The sequence below is a fragment of the Phoca vitulina genome, unplaced genomic scaffold, assembly GCF_004348235.1.
Source record: "Phoca vitulina isolate PV1807 unplaced genomic scaffold, GSC_HSeal_1.0 scaffold268, whole genome shotgun sequence".
Classification (NCBI taxonomy): domain Eukaryota; kingdom Metazoa; phylum Chordata; class Mammalia; order Carnivora; family Phocidae; genus Phoca; species Phoca vitulina.
Genome location: NW_022589955.1, coordinates 29,823 through 41,706, shown reverse-complemented (window position 1 = coordinate 41,706; position 11,884 = coordinate 29,823). Strand labels below are relative to the sequence as shown.

The window sequence follows — 11,884 nt, the reverse complement described above, 5'->3', positions numbered from 1 at the left end:
TTGAGGGAAACACTTGTTTGCATGAATGTATTAAAGACTCATTAATTCAATTGTTCTTTAGTGAATAAATTCCAAATACTGTTAACTTACACATAGTGTTTCTTAACATGGGATCAATGCACAACAATTATATCTAAGGAGTATTAAATTGGGGGTAAGGTTCTCCTTCCTACTCCCACCTCCAGTGTTTGGAAGAAGAAGATTATGCAAATAAGATTGTGAGAGAAAGGTTTTTTTTTTTTTTTTTTTTATTGCTAGAAAAAGCTTAATGGTGTTTTAGAAGTGATATTGCACCTCAGAAAAGGAGCAATGCATCTTTAAAAGCTAAACTACAACTTCTTTACTTTTATCAAATTCTCTATAAATCTTTCATGACAGTTTATTTAACAAAGTGTCATTGAAACTGTATAGGTGATTGATGCGACCCATGTAAGATCAACATGAAATGTTTGTAAATGTCAGCAAAATGTGACCATCTAAAAGCATATAAGGATGGAGTTTCCATGAAAGTGAAAAACAAACAGAAAAATGTTTATCTTATTCTTTGCTTTCCGGTATGCAATTACAAATTCATAGAAGAAATATTCCATTTGATTTTCCTTGGAGTTCATGTCATCAGAGGTCTAATTTACTTTTGACATTCACCCTTTCAAAGCCTTGGTCTCTTATTCACTGGATACGTTTCCTCTATCATCTATGGAAAAATAACACAGAGTCAAAATTTCTTAGCAAAATGATAATAAGTTTGGAAAATATGGGCAGAACCTTGACCAAAAACTTTCTGTAAAAATTATAGGAGGCTATCAACTTGAATTGTCACCAAAGAGTCCCTGTTTACTCACATAAAGAAAAAAGCATTGTTGGTTTCCCATTTAATTGAATAAAATACTGATATAAAAGCAAATATAATAAGATAGAGAATAAAAGAGAAGGAAAAAATAACAGATTAAGCTATAAATATATAAGGAGACTACACCAGTAGCTCACTCTAAATGAAATAGTTTCTTTTTTTCTTTTAAATTCCACTATAATTAAAATACAGTGTTATTTCAGTTTCAGGTATACAATACAGTGTTTCAACAAATTCATACACAACCAGTACTCAACATGACAAGTACACTCCTTAATCCCCATCACCTATTTTACCCATCCCCCCGCACCTCCCCTCTGTTAACCATTAGCTTCTTTTCTACACTTAAGAGTCTGTTTCTTGGTTTGACTCTCTTTTTCCCCTCTGTTTTGTTTGTTTGTTTGTTTATTTCTTAACTTCTACATATAAGTGAAATCATATGATGTTTGTCTTTCTCTGACTGACTTATTTCACTTAATATTATACTGTCTAGCTCCATCCATGTCTTTGCAAATGGCAAGATTTGATTCATTTTTATGGCTGAATAATATTAAATTGTGTAGGGGTGCCTGGGTGGCTGGGTTGGTTAAGCACCCGACTCGTGATTTCTGCTCAGGTCATGATCTCAGTTTCATGAGCTCGAGCCCCATGTTGGGCTCCATGCTCAATGGGGAGTCTGCACGAGATTCTCTCTATCTCACTCTGCTCCTCTCCCCAATCACTCTTTCTCTCTAAAATAAATAAATATTTTAAAAATGTGTATCTATAACCACATGTTCTTTATCCATTCATCAGTCGATGGACACATGGACTGCTTCCATAATTTGACTATTGTAAATAATGCTGCTATAAACATAGGGTTGCATGTATACCTATGAATTAGAATTTTTGTATTTTTTTGGGTAAATACACGGTAGTATGATTACTAGATCATAGGGTAGTTCTATTTTTAACTTTTTGAGGAACCTCTATACAGGTTTCCACAGTGGATACACCAGTTTGCATTCTAACCAACAGTGCACAAGGGTTCCTTTTTCTCTACATCCTCAACAACACTTGTTTTTTTTGTGTTGTTGATGTTAGCAATTCTGACAGGTGTGAGGTGATATGTCATTGTAGTTTTGATTTGCACTTTTCTGATGATGAGCAATATTGAGCATCTTTTTATGTGCCTGTTGGCCATTTAGGTGTCTTCTTTGGAGAAATGTCTGTTCATGTCTTCTGCCCATTTTTTAATTGAATTATTCATTTTTTGGGTGTTGAGTTTTATAAGCTCTTTATATATTTTGGATATTAACCCTTCATTGGATGTGTCATTTGCAAATATCTTCTCCAATTCCATAGGTTGTCTTTTAGTTTTGTTGATTGTTTCTTTTGCTGTGCAGAAGCTTTTTGTTTTGATGTAATCCCAATAGTTTATTTTTGCTTTTATTTATTTATTTATTTAGCCTCAGGAGACATATCTAGAAAAATGTTGCTATGGCCAATGTCAGAAAACTTACTGCCTCTGCTCTTTTTTCTTTTTTTTAAAGATTTTATTTATTTATTTGACAGAGAGAGAGAGAAAGAGAGAGAGCACAAGCAGGAGGAGTGGCAGGCAGAGGGAGAGAGAGAAGCGGGCTGCCCACAGAGCAGGGGGAGCCTGATGTGGGACTTGATCCCAGGACCCTGGAATCATGACCTGAGCCAAAGGCAGTTGCTTAACCAACTGAGCCACCCAGGCAATTTCTATGGTTTCAGGTCTCACATTTAGGTCTTTAATCCATTTTAAATTTGTTTTTGTCTGTGGAGAAAGAAAGTAGTCCAGTTTCACTCTTTTGTATGTAGCTGTCCAGTTTTCCCAACATCATTTTTGAAGAGACTATCTTTTTCCTATTGGATATTTTTCCTGTTTTGTCAAAGACTAATTAGCCATATAATTGTGTGTTTATTTCTGGGTTTTCTGTTCTGTCCATTGGTCTATGTGTCTATTTTTATGCCTGTACCATACTGTTTTGATTGTTACAGCTTTGTAATACAATTTGAAGTATGGAATTGCGATGTCTCCAGCTTTGCTTTCTTTACCAAAGTTGATTTGGCTCTTCAGGGTCTTTTGTGGTTCCATATAAATTTTAGGATTGTTTGTTCTAGCTCTGTGAAAAATGTTGGTGGTATTTTGATAGGGATTGCATGAAATGTGTTGATTGCTTTGGGTAATATAGATATTTTAATAATATTTGTTCCACCAATCCATGAGCATGGAATATCTATCCATTTCTTTGTGTCATTTTCAATTTCTTTCATCATTGTTTATAGATTTCAAAGTACAGGTCTTTGATCTCTTTGGTTAGGTTCATTCCTAAGTATCTTATTGTTTTTGGTGCAATTGTAAATGGGATTGTTTTCTTATTTTCTGTTTCCACTACCTCATTATTGGTATATAGAAATGTAACAGAATTCTTTTTTTTTTTTTTTTAAGATTTTATTTATTTATTTGACAGAGAGAGAGACAGCGAGAGAAGGAACACAAGCAGGAGGAGTGGGAGAGGGAGAAGCAGGCTTCCCACTGAGCAGGGAGCCCCATGCAGGACTTGATCCCAGGACCCTGGGATCATGACCTGAGCCGAAGGCAGACGCTTAACGACTGAGCCACTCAGGCGCCCCTGTAACAGAATTCTTCACATTAATTTGTATCCTGCAACTTTTCTGAATTCATTTATCAGTTCTAGTAGCTTTTTGTTGGAGTCTTTAGGGTTTTCTGTATATAGTATCTTGGCATCTGCAAATAGTGAAAATTTTACTTCTTCCTTACCAATTTGGATGCCTTTTATTTCTTTTTGTTGCCTGATTGTTGTGGCTAGTATTTCCAAAATTATGTTGAATAAAAGTGGTGAGCGTGGACACCCTTGACTACTTCCTGACCTTGGGGGTAAAGTTCTCATTTTATCAGCATTTAGCATGATGCTTACTGTGGGTTTTCATATATGGCCTTTATTATTTTGAGGTAAACATAAACCCTACTTTGTTTAGGGTTTTTATTCTAAATGGATGTTGTACTTTGTCAAATCATTTTTCTACATCTATTTAGATGATCATATGGTTTGTACCCTTTCTCTTATTGATGTGATGTTATCATGTTGAATGATTTGTGGATATCATCCTTGAATCCTTGGACTAAATCCTACTTGAATGGGATGATTCAACTGGGAGGGTGAATGATTTTTTTTAAATGTATTGTTGGTTTCTGTTTGCTAGTATTTTGTTGAGGATTTTTGCATCCATATTCATCAGGGATATTGGTCTGTAGTTCTCCTTTTTTTTTTTTTTGTGGTGTCTTTACCTAGTTTTGGTATCAGTGTGATACTTGCCTCATAGAATGAATTTGGAAGTTTCCTTTTCTATTTTTTGGAATAGTTTGAGAAGAAGAGGTGTTAATTCTTCTTTAAATATTTGGTATAATTCACCTGTGAAACAATCTGGTTCTGGAATTTTGTTTGTGGGGAATTTTTTGATTACTGACTCAATTTCTTTGCTGGTTATTGGTCTGTTCAAGTTTTCTGTTTTTTCTTGTTTCAATTTTGGTAATTTATATGTCCCCAGAATTTATCCATTTCTTCTTGTTTGTCCAATTTGTTGGCATATAGTTTTTCATAATATTCTCTTACATTTGTTCATATTTATGTGGTGTTGGTTGTTATTTCTCCTCTCTCATTTGTGATTTTGTTTAGATGGGTCCTTTCTTTTTTTTTTTTTTTTTTTCTTTTTGATGAGTTTGGCTAGAGGTTTATCCATTTTGTAGATCTTTCAGAGAACCAGCTCCTGGTTTCATTGATTTGTTCTCTGTTGTTGTTTTTGTTTGTTTTTACTTTTTATGTCATTTATTTCTGTTCTAATCTTTATGATTTTCTTCCTCTACTGGCTTTAAGCTTCATTTGTTTTTCCTTTCCTAGTTCCTTTAGGTATAAGGTCAGGTTGTTTTATTTGAGATTTTTCTTGCTTCTTAAGATAGGCCTGTGCTGCTTTATATTTCCCTCTTAGGACCGTGTTTGCTGTATCCCAAACGTATTGGAATGTTGTGTTTTTATTTTCATTTGTTACCATGTATTTTTTAAATTTCTTCTTTGATTTCATGTTTGACCCATTCATCGTTAATAGTATGCTGCTTAACCTCCATGTTATTTGTGGTATTCCCCAATTTTTTCTTGTGGTTGACTTCAAGTTTCATAGTGTTGTGGTCAAAAATATGCATGGTATGATCTCAGTCTTTTTGTACTTGTTGAGGCCTAATTTGTCACGTAGTATGTGATATATTCTGGAAAATGTTCCATGTGCACTTGTAAAGAATGTGTACTCTGCTGTTTTAGGATAGAATGATCTGCATATATCTGTTAAATTCATCTGTTCCAATGTATCATTCAAAGCCACTGTTTCCTTGTTTATTTTCTGTTTAGATGTTCTGTTCACCAAAGCAAGTGGGGTGTTAGAGCCCCTACTATTGTTGTATTAGTATTGATTAGTTCCTTTATGTTTGTTATTAACTGTTTTATGTATTTGAGCAGTCCCATTTTGGGTGCATAAATATTAAAATTGTCATATCTTCTTGTTGGATTGTCTCCTGTGTTAATATATAGTGTCTTTCTTTGTCTCTTGTTACAGACTTTGTTTTAAAGTCTATTTTGTGTGATATAAGTATTGCTACTGTAGCTTTCTTTTGACATCCATTTGTGTGATAAACATTTCTCCATCCCCTCACTTTCAATCTGCAGGTATCTTTAGGTCTGAGATGAGTAGGAATAATATAGATGAGTCTTGTTTTTTTAATCTGTTCTGTCACCTTATTTCTTTTGATTGAAGCTTTTAGTCCATTTACATTCAAAGTAATTTTTTCAAAGATTATATTTATTTATTTGAGAGAGAGTGAGAGAGAGGAAGAGTGCAGGGGAAGGAGCAGATGGAGAAAGATAAGCAGACTCTCTACTGAGCACAGAGCCCAAAATGGGGCTCAATCTCATAACCCTGAGATCATGACCTGAGCTGAAATCATGAGTTGTGCACTTAACTGACTGAGCCACCCAGGTGCCCCCCAAATAATTATTGATGGGTGTGTATTTATTGTCATTGTGCTACTTGATTTGTTGTTGTTTTTGTAGTTTTTCTGTCCCTCATCGTTTGCTGGGGTTTTTTAGTGATTATTTTGGTTTCTTACTCTTTATTTTTTGCATACCTATTAGTGCTTTTGTTTAGAACAATACATGATCAAAGATAGAAGGCAGGAAAATTTATTTGCCTTTCTGAGCTTTTCTTTTCCTCGGATGGAAGTCTACCTCCTTGTCCTCTAGCATATAGCCATCTTCTTGGCCACACTGGCCTGTTTTTGAAATGAGGCATGCAAGAAGCTTGCCCTGCTGGCACTGCTCCTCTGGAAAACTGCTGATTTTGGCATTTTTTTCCTTTCATTATATTTATTTTGAATTTTCTGAGTTTTTTTTTTTTTAATTTCTTTCTCCTTTGGTGTTAGCTTGGCCCCCTTCTTGTGGCCAAGGGGCAGTGCATAGCAGGACTCATACGACTGTGGGTTGTCAATAAGCATGATACAATTCTTCACCAGGGTCTTTGTGTGGACTAGTTCCTTGTTGGATGCATTGTAGACAACATCAATAATCCTTGTTTTACACATACAACAGTCAGAGCCCCAGACAAAGTTCCCCACATCCAGCCTCAAAGCATGGTTCTTCTTGTTGGCTCCCCAAATGTGGACTGTATGAATGTGGCTCGGGCCAATCTTAGTGTTGACAGTGGGGCATCCTTGCTCATACTTCTGCTTTTTATGGTAGGGCTTTCTCTTGCCCCCAATATTATGATGCTTGTGCCAGTTGTCCTGAGAGATTCCCATCACTTGGCACTAGTTGTAAAAGAAGTATTACTGTTTTTTGATTTGTGGTTACCATTCAGTTTACATATAACATCTCCTGCATATAGCAGTCTATATTAACTAGATGGTTGCTTATTTTTGAACTCACTCTTTACTCTTTTCCCCTCCATGGTTCAGATAGTTGGTATCATATTTTACATCCTTTTACTTTGTGCTTCCAATTTTTCTTACTCTTACTTATTGTTTTTTTATGTTCCACTCACAGAATCTCACCTAACATTTCTTGCAGGGCTGTTTTAGTGGTCATGAATTCTTTTAAGTCTGTTTACCTGGGAAACTCTTTATCTCTCCATCTATTCTGAATGACATCCTTGTTGGATAGGGTATTTTTGGCTGCAGATTTTTCCTTTCAGCACTTCAAATACATCATGCCACTCACTTCTGGCCTGCAAATCTTCTGCTGAAACACCTGAAATCATTATGGGGTTTCTTTTGTATGTAAATGTCTTCTTTTCTCTTACAATCTTTAAAATGATCTCCGTGTCTCCTGAATCTGGATCTGTTTCCCTCCCCAGATTTGGGAAATTTTCAGGTATTGTTTCTTCAAATATGTTTTCTGCCCACCTTCCTCTCTCCTCCTGGGATCCCTATAATGTGAATATTGCTATGCTTGATGGAGGAACCATTTCTTAAAGTTAATTCTCATTATGAAGTATTTGTTTATCTCTCACATGCTCAGCTTCATTATTTTCAATTACTCTGTCTTCCAGATCATTGATATGTTCCTCGGCTTCCTGTCGCATATTATTTATTCCATCTATTATATTTTTAATTTCACTTATTGAGTTCTTCATCTCTGATATGTTATTTTTTATCTCTTTGTCAAGGGTCTCACTGATGTTCTCCACCCTTTACTGAAGTCCAGTGAGTATCTATTTTTTCCATGTTTTCTTATAATTTAAATTCCAGTTAGTTAACATACAGTGAAATATTAGTTTTAGGCTTATAATATAGTGATTAACCCTTCCATAAAACACCCAGTGCTCATCACAACAAGTGCGCCCCTTAATCCCCATCACCTATTTAACCTCTCTGCCCACCTCCCCTTTGGCAACCATCACTTTGCTCTCTATACTTAAGAATCTGTTGGCTTGCATCCTTCTCTTTATTTTTCCTTTATGCTTATTTATTTTGTTCCTGAAATTCCACATATGAGTGAAATCATATGGTATTTACATATGGTATTTGTCTTTCTCTGATTGATTTTTATCACTTAGCATAATATTCTACCTCTACCCATGTCATTGCAAGTGGTAAGATTTCATTCTTTTTATGGCCGAGTAATATTCCATTATGTATACAACTTCCTCTTTATCCATTCATCGTGGGTGCACATTTGGGCTCTTTCTAAAATTTGGCTATTGTTGATAATGATGCTATAAACATTAGGGTGCATGAGTCCCTTTGAATCAGTGTTTTTTAATCTTTGGGTAGATAGTTGGTAGTGCAATCACTGGGCCATAGGGTAGTTGTATTTTTAACTTTTTGAGGAAGTTGCATACTCTTTTCCAGAGTGGCTGCAACAGTTTGCATTCCCATTAACAGGGCAAGAGGATTTCCCTTAATCCCCATCCTCGCTGGCACCTGTTGTTTCTTGTGTTGTTGATTTTCGTCATTCTGACAGATGTGAGGTGATGTCTCATTATAGTTTTGACTTCTATTTCCTTGGTGATGAGTGAAGTTGAGCATCTTTTCATGTGTCAGTTGGCCATCTGTGTATCTTCTTTGGAAAAATGTCTATTCATGTCTTATGCCCATTTTTAATTGAATTATTCATTTTTAGGATGTTGAGTTTTATAAGTTCTTTTTATATTTTGGATAATAACCCTTTATAAGATCTGCCATTTGCAAATATCTTCTCCCATTTACAGGTTGCCTTAGAGTTTGGTTGATATTTTTTCCTTCACTGTGCAGAATCTTGTTATTTTGATGAAATCCCGATAGTTTATTTTTGCCTTTTTTCCCCTTCCTCCAGAGCCATATCTAGAAAGAAGTTACTTTGGCCTATGTAAAAACGGTTACAGCCAGTGTTCTTTTCTTGGATTTTTAAAGTTTTAGGTCTCACATTTAGGTCATTCATCCATTTCGAATTTATTTTTATGTATCATGTAACAAAGTGGCCCAGTTTCATTCCTTTGCATATTGCTGTCCGGTTTTCCCAACATCATTTGTTGAAAAGACTCTCTTTTTCTCATTGGATATTCTTTCTTGCTTTGTTAAAGATTAATTTACTATATAGTTGTGGGTTTATTTCTGGGTTTTCTATTCTCTTCCACTGAAATATGTCTATTTTTATGCCAGTGCCATACTGTTTTGATCATTACAGCTTTTTAATATAACTTGAAGTTCGGATTGCAATGCCTCCAGATTCACTTTTCTTTTTAAAGGCTCCTTTGGCTGATTTGGGGTATTTTGTAGTTCCATATAAATTTTAGGATTGTTTGTTCTAGCTTTGTGAAAAATGTTGGTGGTATTTTGATAAGGATTGCATTAAATGTGCATATTGCTTTGGATAGTATAGACATTTTACCAATATTGCTCCTTCCAATCCATGAGCATGGAATGTTTTCCCATTTCTTTGTTTCATTTTCAATTTCTTTCATTAGTGTTTTATAGTTGTCAGAGTACAGTTCTTTCACCTCTTTAGTTAGGTTTATTCCTATTCCTGGTATCTTATTGTTTTTGGTGCAATTGTAAATGGGATTGATTCCTTAACTTTCCGTCTGCTGTTTCATTAATGGTGTATAGAAATGCAACAGATTTCTGTACATTGATTTTTTTTTACTCAATCTTTTTCTCTTTAAAATATAATGAATTATTTGTTTCAGAGGTACAAGTCTGTGATTCATCAGTCTTACACAATTCACAACACTCACCATAGTATATACCCTCCCCAATGTCCATCACCCATCCACCCCATCCCACCCACTACCCTCCACTCCAGCAACCCTGTTTGTTTCCTGAGATTAAGAGTCTCTTAAGGTTTGTCTCCCTCTCTGGTTTCATCTTGTTTCATTTTTCCTTCCCTGCCCCTATGATCCTCTGTCTTGTTTCTCAAATTATATCAGAGAGATCATATGATACTTATCTTTCTCTGATTGACTTATTTATATCATGTGAGTTTACTGAATTCATTCATCATTTCTAGCAGTTTCTCATGGTGTCTTTTGTGTTTTCTATATAGAATATCATGTGGGGCAAATAGTGAAGGCTTTACTTTTTCCTTAGAGATATAAAAGGCATTGATTACTTTTTGTTGTCTGATTGCTGTGGCTAGGAATTCCAGTATTATGTTGAACAATAGTGGTGACAGTGGACATCCCTGTCTTGTTCCTGACCTTGGAGGTAAAACTCTCAGACTTTCCCCACTGAAGATGATATTAGCTGTGGGTTTTTCATAAATGGCCTTTATGGTATTGAGGTATGTTCCCTCTAACCCTATTTTATATGAGGGTTTTTATCATGAATGGATGTTGTACATTGCCAAATAATTTTTCTGCATCTATCGAAAGAATCAAAATTCTTACCTTTCTTTTATTAATGTGAATTGATTGACTTGCAAATACTGAACTACACTTGGAGCCCAGGAATACATTGCATTTGATCATGGTGAATAATTTTTTTAATGTATAGTTGGCTTCAGTTTGCTAGTATTTTATTGAGAATTTTTGCATCCATGTTCATCACGGATATTGGCCTGTAGTTCTTTTTTTTGATGGATTCTTTTTTTAAAAATTATGTTATGTTAATCACCATACATTATATCATTAGTTTTTGATGTAGTGTTCCATGATTCATTGTTTGCGTATAACACCCAGTGCTCCATTCACTACGTGCCATCTTTAATACCCATCACCAGGCTAACCCATCCCCCCACCCCCCTCCCTTCTAGAATCCTCAGTTTGTTTCTCAGAGTCCATAGTCTCTCATGGATCGGCTCCCCCTCTGATTTCCGCCCCTTCATTTTTCCCTTCCTGCTATCTTCTTCTTTCTTTTTTTTTTTATAAACATATAATGTATTATTTGTTTCAGAGGTACAGGTCTGTGATTCAACAGTCTTACACAATTCACAGCGCTCACCACAGCACATAACCACCCCAATGTCCTTCACCCAGCCACCCCATGCCTCCCACCCCCACCACTCCAGCAACCCTCAGTTTGTTTCCAGAGATTAAGAATTCCTCATATCAGTGAGATCACATGATACATGTCTTTCTCTGATTGACTTATTTCGCTCAGCATAATACCCTCCAGTTCCATCCACGACCTTGCAAATGGCAACATTTAATTCCTTTTGATGGATGCATAATATTCCATTGTGTGTGTGTGTGTGTGTGTGTGTGTATATATATATATATATATATATATATATATATATATACCATATCTTCTTTATCCATTCATCTGTCGATGGACATCTTGGCTCTTTCCATAGTTTGGCTATTGTGGACATTGCTGCTATAAACATCGGGGTGCACATACCCGTTCGGATTCCTACATTTCTATCTTTGGGGTAAATACCCAGTAGTGCAATTGATGGGTCGTACGGTAACTCTATTTTCAAATTTTGAGGAACCTCCATACTGTTTTCCAGAGTGGCTACACCAGCTTGCATTCTCCCCAACAGTGTAGGAGGGTTCCCCTTTCTCCGCATTCCCTCCAACATCTGTCGTTTCCTGACTTGTTAATTTTAGCCATTCTGACTGGTGTGAGGTGGTATCTCATTGAGGTTTTGATTTGGATTTCCCTTATGCCGAGCGATGTTGAGCACTTTTTCATGTGTCTCTTGGCCATTTCGATGTCTTCTTTGGAAAAATGTCTGTCCATATCTTCTGCCCATTTCTTGATTAGATCATTTGTTCTTTGGGTGTTGAGTTTAAGAAGTTCTTTATAGATTTTGGATACTAGCCCTTTATCTGATATGTCATTTGCAAATATCTTCTCCCATTCTGTCGGTTGTCTTTTGGTTTTGTTGACTGTTTCTTTTGCTGTGCAAAAGCTTTTTATCTTGATGAGTTCCCAATAATTCATTTTTGCCCATGCTTCCCTTGCCTTTGGTGATATTTCTAGGAAGAAGTTGCTGCGGCTGAGGTTGAAGAGGTTGCTGCCTGTGTTCTTTAGGA

At 35.8% G+C, this 11,884-nt stretch overlaps 1 pseudogene; it reads right to left on the bottom strand.

Annotated features, from left to right (window-relative positions):
- Positions 1 to 6,108: 6,108 nt before the first annotated feature.
- Positions 6,109 to 6,722, bottom strand: LOC116629089 (annotated as a pseudogene).
- Positions 6,723 to 11,884: the final 5,162 nt, after the last annotated feature.